This window comes from Pristiophorus japonicus, chromosome 14 (assembly GCF_044704955.1).
Source record: "Pristiophorus japonicus isolate sPriJap1 chromosome 14, sPriJap1.hap1, whole genome shotgun sequence".
NCBI classification, from domain to species: Eukaryota; Metazoa; Chordata; class Chondrichthyes; family Pristiophoridae; genus Pristiophorus; species Pristiophorus japonicus.
In genome coordinates, this window is record NC_091990.1 from 187569569 (window position 1) to 187583297 (window position 13729).

The 13729-nt window shown below is 44.3% G+C and overlaps 1 long non-coding RNA gene across 1 annotated transcript; it reads left to right on the forward strand.

The window, feature by feature from the left end:
- Positions 1 to 2089: 2089 nt before the first annotated feature.
- LOC139279568 (uncharacterized) lies at positions 2090 to 5185 on the forward strand. Its single transcript, XR_011596506.1, has 2 exons — positions 2090 to 2252; positions 5047 to 5185. It is a non-coding gene; the product is annotated as an uncharacterized lncRNA (long non-coding RNA).
- The last annotated feature ends 8544 nt before the right edge of the window (positions 5186 to 13729 follow it).

Consider the following 13729-nt stretch of genomic DNA (forward strand, 5'->3'; position numbering starts at 1 on the left):
GCTTTCTTAACCGCCTGCTGTACCTGCATGCCAACCTTCAATGACTGATGTACCATGACACCCAGGTCTCGTTGCACCTCCCCTTTTCCTAATCTGTCACCATTCAGATAATAGTCTGTCTCTCTGTTTTTACCACCAAAGTGGATAATCTCACATTTATCCACATTATACTTCATCTGCCATGCATTTCCCACTCACCTAACCTATCAAAGTCACTCTGCAGCCTCATAGCATCCTCCTCGCAGCTCACACTGCCACCCAACTTAGTGTCATCCGCAAATTTGGAGATACTACATTTAATTCCCTCGTCTAAATCATTAATGTACAATGTAAACACTGGGGCCCCAGCACAGAACCCCACTAGTCACTGCCTGCCATTCTGAAAAGTACCCATTTACTCCTACTCTTTGCTTCCTGTCTGCCAACCAGTTCTCAATCCACGTCAGCACACTACCCCCAATCCCATGTGCTTTAACTTTGCACATTAATCTCTTGTGTGGGACCTTGTCGAAAGCCTTCTGAAAGTCCAAATACACCACATCAACTGGTTCTCCCTTGTCCACTCTACTGGAAACATCCTCAAAAAATTCCAGAAGATTTGTCAAGCATGATTTCCCTTTCACAAATCCATACTGACTTGGATCTGTCATGTCACCTCTTTCCAAATGCGCTGCTATGACTTCCTTAATAATTGATTCCATCATTTTACCCACTACCGATGTCAGGCTGACCGGTCCATAATTCCCTGTTTTCTCTCTCCCTCCTTTTCTAAAAAGTGGGGTTACATTGGCTACCCTCCACTCCATTGGAACTGATCCAGAGTCTATGAAATGTTGGAAAATGACTGTCAATGCATTCACTATTTCCAAGGCCATCTCCTTAAGTACTCTGGGATGCAGTCCATCAGGCCCTGAGGATTTATCGGCCTTCAATCCCATCAATTTCTGTGTGTGTGTGTGTATGTATATCTGTGTGGGGGTGTGTGTGTGTCTATCTCTCTCTGTCTGTGTGTGTATGTATGTGTCTCTGTATCTGTGTGGGTGTGTGTGTGTGTGAGTGTGTGTGTTTCTCTCTGTATATGTGTGTGTCTCTCCCTCTCTCTGTGTCTCTGTATATGTGTGTGTCTCTCTCTGTGTGAGAAAGAGAGAGAATCTGTGTCTCTGTCTGTATGTATGTATCTCTCCCTTTGCCCATGCATGCCAGAGTTTGCAAGAGTCTGCGTGTGTATGTTTCTCGGTATCTGTATCTGTGTGTGTGAGTCTCTCTGTCTGTGTGTGTGTGTCTATCTCTGTGTGTGTGTGTATGTGTCTCTGTATCTATGTGGGTGTGTGTGTGTCTGTCTGTGTGTGAGAGAGAGAGACTGTCTCTGTACGTGTCTCTCCCTTTGCCCATGAGTGCACGTGTGTGCGAGAGTCTGTATGTGTATGTGTCTCGGTATCTGTGTGGGTATGTGTGTGTGTCTCTGTGCGTGTGTGTGTGTGTCTCTCTCTCTGTATATGTGTGTGTGTCTCTCTGTGTGTGTCTCTCTCTCTCTCTGTATATGTGTGTGTGTCGTTCAGTTGTCGGCATTCGGCACCTGCTGAATATATCTAAATTCATATAGGTTTAAAGTGGCCACATATAAAAAGGTTGCCCAAGCATGATGGGAGCTCGGTTAGCCAAGTTAGCTAAAGCTGCTGACTGAGCACTGACTCTGCAGGAATGTCTTGAATCAACAGCTTGAGACAAGATAGTATATAGAACACTGCGGTACCTAGAACGGAATGTCCTCAAGTCAGTGACCCCCATATAGGGTGCCTAGCAACCATAGAGATAAGGAGCTAGGCACCAGCAGAATCCATGAGCAACGAAGTTAAGGCGGGCCTGGAGAGCATCAAACGGATAGGGATCCGCCCCCAACTGTCACAAACTGATCATGCAGCCCCCTGATGTACCAGGGTTAATTCTATTGGCCCATTTAAACCAAAATGTAATCTATAATCATTATGATTGGATTGTGTCCAGCCGAAGTGGGCTGAGTAACTGTAATGAACTATTGTAAAACATATAAATATCGATGAGTTTCTTTGTTCGGTGGAGAGAAGCCTGGATCCAGTCCTGTGACTTCCTCCCCGCTGGCGTTAATAAAGGCCACACTGGCGTTGGAACCGACTCTGAGTGTTGAGTGATTCTTCTGATAAGCACTAACACTAACACTAACAGTGGCGTCACGAACAGGATTTCAGGGTCGCTGACGCTCTTGGAGAAACCGGGTGAGTATATCTTAAACAAAATTAAATAAAGGGTGTGGAAGGTGGAAGCTGGTTGATCGACACAAGGAGACGGTCCAATATCTCAAACACCTAGCCTGAGCCTGAATTAAGAGGACTTTAGTCCCACGTGACGGCCAGAAATTAAGTAGGTACCGGGAACACACTTGGACCGTGGGATCGTGATACTGAAAGGCATCTTCCGGACCCAGCAGTGTAATTTGTAATATACCCCGGGGTAGAACCAAGCGGTGTACTGCGGCTAACGGAATCCAAACATGTGAACAGGGTCGGACCAACGTTAAGGATACGTAAAGCGCTGCGGGAATTGCTTAAACGCGTTTTAAGAATTGTATAAGTTTGTGTAACAGCAGACTTGTGACCTGACAGCAGCCCAGAGACAAGTTGTGCGAGGTAAAAGGCAAACCTCTGAGAGTAGATTCCTAACGGTTCTAGTCCTACCCAGGAATGGCCATGAAAGCAAGTAACCTCGAGTGGGGATCAGAAGGGTCCGTTACCCGCCATCTGGCAGAAAAGCAAAAGAAATTAATCGAGAAAATGATTAGAGCAGGGTAGGATACTCAGGACCTGCCAGCAGCCCAACGCGAATGGTGGGAGAAGGAACGGAAAGTCAAAAAAAGAAAAAAGGCTGTGGTCTTGATACTGCGAGTCCATGTAAATTAATATAGGAAGTTAATCAATAAAAAAAAACTGACGGTGATTGCCTTAAGTGAAGTATGGAAGAGGAATAGAGCCGGCCAAACAATTAATAGGAAAGAAGAGAGACTTTTGCGAACGTCTGTTTTAAATGAGAAGTGCCTGTGTGATTTTTGACTGCGGAATGAATTTTTTATGTTTTCATGTTCCGAAAGCCTGGTTGAAAGAGGAATGCAAGTGTCTGTTTATTTTAGAAACAGAGTGAAAGTTTTTTTTAACCCTTTGTAGTGTTGTCCTGTATGTGGGAAGTTTTAAGACATTTAAGTTAGAAACGCAGGTGTGGATTTATTCGGATGATAAGTTACGGAGCTAGGAAAAGTACAAAGGATAGGTTTGTTGAGCAAAAGATTTATTTGACATGCTCACTTACTTGCCGAAAGAAAACATGCAATGATTGATTGGGTTGAAAGACATAAATTTAGTCTCGGAATGAGATAAAGAATGCTTTTAAAAAAAAAGAGCTTCTAGCAAAAATTAAAAAGTTTTAAATAAAGATTGAAATTACAAAGTTTGAATTGGGATTTTGAGATACTCAGAGAAGGCACAGAAAATACTGAGGTGGATTAAAAAAAAATTATTATTAAATTAAATCTGATCAGGTCAAACTCCTGGGCGAGTGGCGAGCTATCTGCGAAGGTGTAAAAGGGACTTTTGAAAAATGTTAAAAACAGCAAGCTTTAGTAAAGACTTTGAAACTGGAGCATTTTGAGATAACGAAAAGCAGCCCTCAAACCCTCAAAGCTAGACTCCATTCCAGTTATGGAGAAAAGAAAAAGATAAAGACGCCACTTTGAAAGTAAACAAATGATTTTAAATTAACAACTTTATGGAGTTACGAGCCCCCAGTGTAAAATACAAAACCTAATTTGAAGAAAGAAAAAAAAAAAGATGTAACGGACTAAATAAGTGAAAAAAAATGTGTTTGTGATGGAAAAAGACATAACTTACTAAATACTAGTTGATGTTTGCTGTGAAAAAGATATTGGTTTAATTTAAAAAAGAAAAGAAATTTGGAAGAGGTAAAAAAATCCCTCAACATTGATAATGATTTTAAATTATGAGAAAGTTTCAATGCAGTTTGAAAAGATTTCCAAAATGGACAGTGTTTATCTAGAAAAGTACCGAACAGTCTAAACAAGCAGGAGGGATTTGAAGATAACGAGGAGAAAGAGAGAAATTTAAAAAAAACAAAATTGAATTTCAGTAAACAAAATTGCTATTAAAAATGTGTGGTCGCGTTTTAAATCAATTTAAAAAAAAGATTTCTTTGGCAAGTACTTGAATTAGAAGTTAAGAAAACATTGGAGTTTACTCAAAAATGCTGTCTTCCCTGATGAGAAGATTTTTATTATTTATGCTGTTTAACGGATTCCTAATTTCTAAGCAAGTTTTGAAGGCACAAAGACTTTTTTTTTTCAGATGATTACGTGAAGTCACGTAATGACATCAGGTCTTCTTACAAATCTGGAAAGGAGTTAACCCTTTCCATTGACAGCCGTTTTATACTGAACATGATTAGTTTGGATTTCTTAATAGAAAAAAGACTCACCTAACAGAGGAAACAAAAATAAAAGCAGAACTAGCTTATGTAATAATACTTGCCTGATACAATAAAGAAATAGATACTCAAACAAAACAAATTGAAGAGTTAAAAGCTAAGATAAACAGGCTGGAAGAGATGTTTTAAAAAAAAAACGGGACTAGACGGATAGTGCAGTGCGCAGCCATAGCACCATCACCTATGGCAATAGAGCCAATGTACCCCACGGTAGGTAGGTGTAGTCCACAAACCCAACCTAACGGTAAAGCAGACAACGATGTTTGGAAGAATAATGGTGGCATTGGTGTTGATTGGAGTTTGGATAATATTTAGATGGGTCATCGTGCAGGCTCGAGCACAGCAGGCTCAAACGCAAAACCGACGGCAGCCCAGTCAGGGACATGAAGTGATAGAGATGGTACGACTATAAAGAATATGGTTAACCTAATCCTTACCTTCGATTCCACAGAGTGACAGTGACACAAGTAGACCAGAACCTAACACCTGGTGATGACCAGGCTATCTGTTTAACATTTTCAGATAAAACACTCACCAAGATGGGACCGCAGTGGTGACTCCGACTTTGGGGACTCATGATACTGGGAACCTCAAGACCCACGCAAACACTGGATGATACCAACGGATTGCAGCGCACTCAGGAAATAAACAACTACATGAACTATGGAGTCTTGCTTAATTTAACGGATGGAATGTGCATCCCAGCAGCCAAGGACTGGAGCAAGGACAGGACTTATTTTAATGCATGGTTACAAGTGAATCCTAATAAGAATCGGGTATGTGTACAGTGCTCCACGGTATAAGGAGCAACTGCATTAAACGGAGGGATGTCAAAGGGCCCGATGAATGTACTTTCGGCATAATTTGCGCGCCTCCGGGACAGTCCCAGCAATCAGTCATCCGCAAGAAGGGAATGGGGCTGTGTGGGTACTACGAGGAGGTGGGGGCGGCTGCAATATCATTGTATGTATGCTTCTCACCCCCTCCGACACCGCGCCCCATAAAAACCACTACATTGCCCGAGGAACTGCCTTGTCCCATAACTACTAAGGGACCAGAGAATGGGATTGTAATGTACAATGAAGGGGAATTATTGTATGATAATGTTAAACATGAAATTGTGCCTGTCCTGATCAATATTTCAGGCATCCAGATGCCGGAATACTGTACAGAACAGTCAAGGAAGATGTACAATGTATTAAGTAAAGTTGTAATGCAGCAGGCTGCCGATGCAATGGGTGCCAGTAGATTCCGGGGATAGGGGTCAGCCCCCAGGGTCAAGAGGGAAATAGTTAATGATATTGCCATCGTGTTCAATACAGGGACCTCCGTAGTAAACTCGATAGATATACAAGGGTTAAATGAGAGGGTGGAACAGCATAGAGGGGTGATGAAGAGGTTATTAGAGAGGGTGGAGCAAAACCAGGAAGACCAAGCCAACCTAAGAAAGGAGGGTGCCGAAATCCAGTTGGATGACATCTCAGTCCTGGAAGCTCACGCCAAAACCATCAATCACCTCATTGATAGAGAAAAAGAAGATACAGGAAAGCAAAGACAGGGGCAACTCTGTCACGCTTATGGTCTGTGGATGGTGGGACAGATCCGCCAGAATCTTGACCAGATCCAATACGGGGAAGTACCCGATTGGATGGACAGTTCACATTTAGCTCAGTTGGCTAACCAGAGGGGGACACTGGATAATTGTACTCTGAAGGGACTGACCCGAGTATACCCAGCAATTCCAGACTGCCAGATGGGAAGGAATACTGGGATAGGGATAGTCCTGATGATCCCCATAGCCACGCCGGACTCAGGACTGTTCCCCCTGTACCAACTAGAGAATATCGGAGTAATACGGGAAAATGTCTCCATGCGTTACTATCTGACCACCACCTCCGCCGTTCGTCGAAACAACATACTTACCGGGATTTCCCTAACAGATTGCAAGCAAAGGGGGGAGATCACAGTGTGCCCTCACCCGATAGGCCGAGGTGAGCTAGACGGGTGCGGGTTTAACTAAACCGACGGGTGTGTATTAGAAATAGTGCCCGCACACAGGCACTTCGCGACGGCAGGCTACGGAGGGAAGGGAAGATACTGCATCTCTACCACAGAGCGTTCATACCAGTATAATGACCTGCAGTGCCCTATACCACAGCCAAACTTTTGCTTTACACCACTATGACCTGTCACGATTGAGCAAGCGCATATCACCCAGGTTAGGCGCCGGAAGCCCGAAGTTATTGATGTAACCGATCAGCTCCATGATCATTTACAGAATTATGACGAGCCAGATCAGGTCCCGATTCCACATCTAACCGAAGTATTACGAGAGTTGAGGCTCAGAGTGGGTCAATCCGTAAAGCTCTACCACCAACTGCAAACTAAAATCAAAGTACTGGAAGAAGATATCGATGTAGACTTACAAAGTCAGAGTTGGTGGAGAAAGGTCTGGGACTGGGGAATAAATGTGAACATCCATCCTTGGATTTGAATAATTTCACACATACTGGTCGGGATACAATTGATCTTGGCAATAACATGGGGCATAATGGCCTGCTAGGCATGCAGACACCACGCACAACGAAGAGGGACCCATGCCCGGCCCCCGGATACTAAACAAGCCTGTCTAATAAAGGGGCAGGAGGATTTGGCCTTTGTCAATTTGATTTAAGTAACCGGGACTCCTGAAACCACGTGACTGGCCAGCACATTGAGGCAGGGAGTACCGGGCCGTGCACAAAATCTAATAAAGGTAGGGCGGTCGGTTAAAGGGGGACTAGGACTAGTCCCTTTACCGAAAGGGGGGAATTGTTGTAGGCATTAGGCACCTGCTGAATATATCTAAACTCATATAGGCTTAAAGTGGCCACATATAAAAAGGCTGTCCAAGCATGATGGGAGCTCGGTTAGCCAAGTTAGCTAAAGCTGCTGACTGAGCACTGACTCTGCAGAGCCTGGTCTCAGGAATGTCTTGAATCAACAGCTTGAGACAAGATAGTATATAGAACACTGCGGTACCTAGTACGGAATGTCCTCAAGTCAGTGACCCCCATATAGGGTGCCTAGCAACCATAGAGATAAGGAGCTAGGCACCAGCAGAATCCATGAGCAACGAAGTTAAGGGGAGCCTGGAGAGCATCAAACAGATAGGGATCTGCCCCCAACTGTCACAAACTGATCATGCAGCCCCCTGATGTACCAGGGTTAATTCTATTGGCCCATTTAAAACAAAATGTAATCTATAATCATTATGATTGGATTGTGTCCAGCCGAAGTGGGCTGAGTAACTGTAATGAATTATTGTAAAACATATAAATATCGATGAGTTTCTTTGTTCGGCGGAGAGAAGCCTGGATCCAGTCCTGTGACTTCCTCCCCGCTGGCGTTAATAAAGGCCACACTGGCGTTGGAACCGTGTTGAGTGATTCTTCTGATAAACACTAACACTAACAGTTCTCTCTCTATATGTGTGTGTGTCTGTGTGTGTGTGTGTCTCTCTCTCTCTGTCTCTGTATATATGTGTGTGTGTGTGTCACTCTCTGTATATGTGTGTGCTTCTCTCTCTCTCTGTATATGTGTGTGTCTCTCTGTATATGTGTGTGTGTCACTCTCTCTCTCTGTATATGTATGTGTGTGTCTCTCTCTATCTCTGTATATGTGTGTGTCTCTCTCTCTGTATATGTGTGTGTGTCTGTGTGTGTGTGTGTGTCTCTCTATATATGTGTGTGTGTCTGTGTGTGTGTCTCTCTCTCTCTCTGTCTCTGTATATATGTGTGTGTGTGTCTCTTTCTGGAAATGTGTGTGCGTCTCTCTCTCTCTGTAATGTGTGTCTCTCTGTATATGTGTGTGTGTCTCTCTGTGTAAGAGAGAGAGAGAATCTGTGTCTCTGACTGTCTCTGTATGTGTCTCTCCTTTTGCCCGTGAGTGCCAGTGTGTGCGAGAGTCTGTGTGTGTCTCAGTATCTCTATCAGTGTGTGTGCCTATGTCTGTCTCTCTCTCTCTGCCTTTGTCTGTCTGTCTCTCTCTCTCTCTCTTTAAGATTATTAATATTTAATTAATGGCTCTCGCTCCTGATGCAGACCTGGGAGACCGGAGATTGACTGGATTATTTCTGAGTGGCAGTCAATGAGATGAGGCTGAGGGAATGGGACCTGGGTGGCTGGGATAGTGAGGGTGCAGTCCAAGCTGGGAGCAGGGAGAGAGTCCTGGGGGGTGGATGAGTGTCTCAGGCCAGAGAGCCTGCAGGTCCTGGTCAAAGTTGGGACTGATGCAGTGTTGCATGAGTTTTCATTGAGATTTAAACCCTCTGGGTGGAGTTTTTCCACTGCGGAGATGCTGTTTAAAGGCAATCGTTTGAGAATTAATGCATTTTTAACACACAGCTGGGGTGAGGAATCTGGGTGGGAATTGTGCCTACATATTTATAAATGATCTCTTTTTTCAGTGTGAGTCAGTGAGAATAATCTCCTCCAGCCTTGGCTCAATGGGCTGCACTCCCTCCCCTCTGAATCAAATGTTGGGAGTTCCAGTCCCACTCCAGAGACTTGAACACAGAAATCTAGGCCGACATTCCCAATGTTAGTACCGAGGGAGCGCCGCACTGTCGGAGAGGGGATACTGAGGGAGTGCCACACTGTCGGAGAGGCAATACTGAGGAATGCCGCACCATCGGAGGGGCAATACTGAGGGAGCGCCGCACTGTCGGAGGGGCAATACTGAGGGAGTGCCACACTGTCGGAGGGGCAATACTGAGGAATGCCGCACCATCGGAGGGGCAATACTGAGGGAGTGCCACACAGGCGGAGGGCCAGTACTGAGGGAGCGCTGCACTGTCGGAGGGGCAGTACTGATGGAGTGCCGCACTGTCGAAGGAGTGGTACTGAGGGAGCGCCGCACTGTCGGAGGGGCAGTACTGAGGGAGCGCCGCATTGTCGGAGGGGCAGTACTGAGAGAGCACCGTACTGTCGGAGGGACGGTACTCAGGGAGTGCCGCACTGTCGGAGGTGGCATCTTTCGGCTGAGACATTAAATCGAGGCCCTGTCTGTCCTCTCGGGTGGATGTTATGGATCCCACGGCCACTATTTAAAGAAGTGCAGCATGGTAATCGAAGAAAAATTTTGTCTCAAGCGTGACTAGAGACTGGGAGTAAACAAGATGAATGAGCAGATAATCTGCTTTATTTGAGATGTATGCACATAGTGGGGCCTTTAATAAGATCCAAACAGGAACAACAATCCACAGGAGCAACGACATGTCTCGAACCTCCTCTTATGAAGGAAAGCAAGCCAATGGGTGCCAAGCACAAAGGAAGTATAGAGTTCAAAATCAAGTGAGTTATGATGAACCTGTATAAAACACTGGTTCGGCCCCAACTGAGTATTGTATCCAATTCTGGGCACCGCACTTTAGGAAGGATGTGAAGGCCTTAGAGAGGGTGCGGAGGAGATTGACGAGAATGGTTCCAGGGGAATGAGGGACTTCAGTTACTTGGAGAGACTGGAGAAGCTGGGGTTGTTCTCCTTGGAGCAGAGAAAGTTGAGAGGAGATTTGATGGAGGTGTTCGAAATCATGAGAGGTCTGGACAGAGTAGATCGAGAGAAACTGTTCCCATTGGAGGAAGGATTGAGAACCAGAGGACACAGATTTAAGATGATTGGCAGAGAAACCACTTTTTTACGCAGCGAGTGGTTAGGATGAGGAATGTAGATGTGGTGTGGTGCATCCGGACATTTGGAAAAGCATGATTCATTCAAGCAGAGTCAACATGGTTTTATGAAATGGAAATCATGTTTGACAAATTTACTAGTTCTTTGAGGCTGTAATGAGCAACCTGGATAAAGGGGGAACCAGTGGATGTGGTGTATTTGGATTTCCAGAAGGCATTCGATAAGGTGCCACATAAAAGGTTACCGCACAAGATAAAATTTCACGGGGTTGGGGGTAATATATTAGTAATGATAGAGGATTGGCTAAGTAACAGAAAACAGAGAGTCGGGATAAATGGGTCATTTTCCGGTCAGCAAACAGTGACTAGTCAGGTGCCGCAAGGATCGGTGCTGGGTCCTCAACTATTTACAATCTGGATTAATGATTTGGATGAAGGGACTGAGTGTAATGTAGCCAAGTTTGCTGATGTTACAAAGATGGGCGGGAAGCAAATTGTGAGGACACAAAAAATCTGCAAAGGGATTTAGACAGGCTAAGTGAGTGGGCAAAAATTTGGCAGATGGAGTATAATGTGGGAAAATGTGAGGTGATCTACTTTAGCAGAAAAAATAGAAAAGCAAATTCTAATTTAAATGGAGAAAAATTGCAAAGTGCTGCAGTACAGAGGCATCTGTCCTTGTGCTTGAAACACAAAAAGTTGGTATGCAGGTACAGCAAGTGATCAGGAAGGCCAATGGAATCTTGGCCGTTATTGCAAAGGGGATTAGTATAAAAGCAGAGAAGTCCTGTTATAACTGTACAGGGTATTGGTGAGGCCACACCTGGAATACTGCGTGCAGTTTTGTCTCTGTATTTAACGAAGGATATACTTGCATTGGAGGCTGTTCAGAGAAGGTTTACTCGGTTGATTCCGGGGATGACGGGGTTGACTTATGAAGAAAGGTTGATGAGGTTGGACCTATACACATTGGAGTTCAGAAGAATGAGTGGTGATCTTATCGATATACATAAGGTAATGAGGGACTCGACAAGGTGGATGCAGAGAGGATATTTCCACTCATAGGGGAAACTAAAACGAGGGGACATGGTCTTAGAATAAGGGACTGCCCATTTAAAACTGAGATGAGGAGGAATTTCTTCTCTCAGAGGGTTATAAATCTGTGGAATTCTCTGCCCCAGAGAACTGTGGAGGCCGGGACATTGAATATATTTAATAAGAACATAAGAACATAAGAATTAGGAACAGGAGTAGGCCATCTAGCCCCTCGAGCCTGCTCCGCCATTCAACAAGATCATGGCTGATCTGGCCGTGGACTCAGCTCCACTTACCCGCCCGCTCCCCTTAACCCTTAATTCCCTTATTGGTTAAAAATCTATCTATCTGTGACTTGAATACATTCAATGAGCTAGCCTCAACTGCTTCCTTGGGCAAAGAATTCCACAGATTCACAACCCTCTGGGAGAAGAAATTCCTTCTCAACTCGGTTTTAAATTGGCTCCCCTGTATTTTGAGGCTGTGCCCCCTAGTTCGAGTCTCCCCTACCAGTGGAAACAACCTCTCTGCCTCTACCTTGTCTATCCCTTTCATTATTTTAAATGTTTCTATAAGATCAACCCTCATCCTTCTGAACTCCAACGAGTAAAGACCCAGTCTACTCAATCTATCATCATAAGGTAACCCCCTCATCTCCGGAATCAGCCTAGTGAATCGTCTCTGTACCCCCTCCAAAGCCAGTATATCCTTCCTTAAGTAAGGTGACCAAAACTGCATGCAGTACTCCAGGTGCGGCCTCACCAATACCCTATACAGTTGCAGCAGGACCTCCCTGCTTTTGTACTCCATCCCTCTCGCAATGAAGGCCAACATTCCATTCGCCTTCCCGATTACCTGCTGCACCTGAAAACTAACTTTTTGGGATTCATGCACAAGGACCCCCAGGTCCCTCTGCACCTCAGCATGTTGTAATTTCTCCCCATTCAAATAATATTCCCTTTTACTGTTTTTTTTCCCCAAGGTGGATGACCTCACACTTTCCGACATTGTATTCCATCTGCCAAACCTTAGCCCATTCGCTTAACCTATCCAAATCTCTTTGCAGCCGCTCTGTGTCCTCTACACAACCCGCTTTCCCTCTAATCTTTGTGTCATCTGCAAATTTTGTTGCACTACACTCTGTCCCCTCTTCCAGGTCATCTATGTATATTGTAAACAGTTGTGGTCCCAGCACCGATCCCTGTGGCACACCACTAACCACCGAATGCCAACCTGAAAAGGACCCATTTATCCCGACTCTCTGCTTTCTGTTAGCCAGCTAATTCTCAATTCTCGATCCATGCTAATACATTTCCTCTGATTCCGCGTACCTTTATCTTCTGCAGTAACCTTTTGTGTGGCACCTTATCGAATGCCTTTTGGAATTCTAAATACACCACATCCATCGGTACACCTCTATCCACCATGCTCGTTATATCCTCAAAGAATTCCAGTAAATTAGTTAAACATGATTTCCCCTTCATGAATCCATGTTGCGTCTGCTTGATTGCACTATTCCTATCTAGATGTCCCGCTATTTCTTCCTTAATGATAGTTTCAAGCATTTTCCCCACTACAGATGTTCAACTAACCGGCCTATAGTTACCTGCCTTTTGTCTGCCCCCTTTTTTAAACAGAGGTGTTACATTAGCTGCTTTCCAATCCGCTGGTACCTCCCCAGAGTCCAGAGAATTTTGGTAGATTATAACTAATGCATCTGCTATAACTTCCGCCATCTCTTTTAATACCCTGGAATGCATTTCTTCAGGACCAGGGGACTTGTCTACCTTGAGTCCCATTAGCCTGTCCAGCACTACCCCCCTTGTGATAGTGATTGTCTCAAGGTCCTCCCTTCCCACATTCCTGTGACCAGCAATTTTTGGCATGGTTTTTGTGTCTTCCACTGTGAAGACCGAAGCAAAATAATTATTTAAGGTCTCAGCCATTTCCACATTTCCCATTATTAAATCCCCCTTCTCATCTTCTAAGGGACCAACATTTACTTTAGTCACTCTCTTCTGTTTTATATATCTATAAAAGCTTTTACTATCTGTTTTTATGTTTTGCGCAAGTTTACCTTCGTAATCTATCTTTCCTTTCTTTATTGCTTTCTTAGTCATTCTTTGCTGTTGTTTAAAATTTTCCCAATCTTCTAGTTTCCCACTAACCTTGTCCACCTTATACGCATTGGTTTTTAATTTGATACTTTCCTTTATTTCCTTGGTTATCCACGGCTGGTTATCCCTTCTCTTACCGCCCTTCTTTTTCACTGGAATATATTTTTGTTGAGCACTATGAAAGAGCTCCTTCAAAGTCCTCCACTGTTCCTCAATTGTGCCACCGTTTAGTCTGAGTTTCCAGTCTACTTTAGCCAACTCTGCCCTCATCCCACTGTAGTCCCCTTTGTTTAAGCATAGTATGCTCATTTGACAGACTACTTCCTCACCCTCAATCTGTATTACAAATTCAACTATACTGTGATCACTCATTCCGAGAGGATT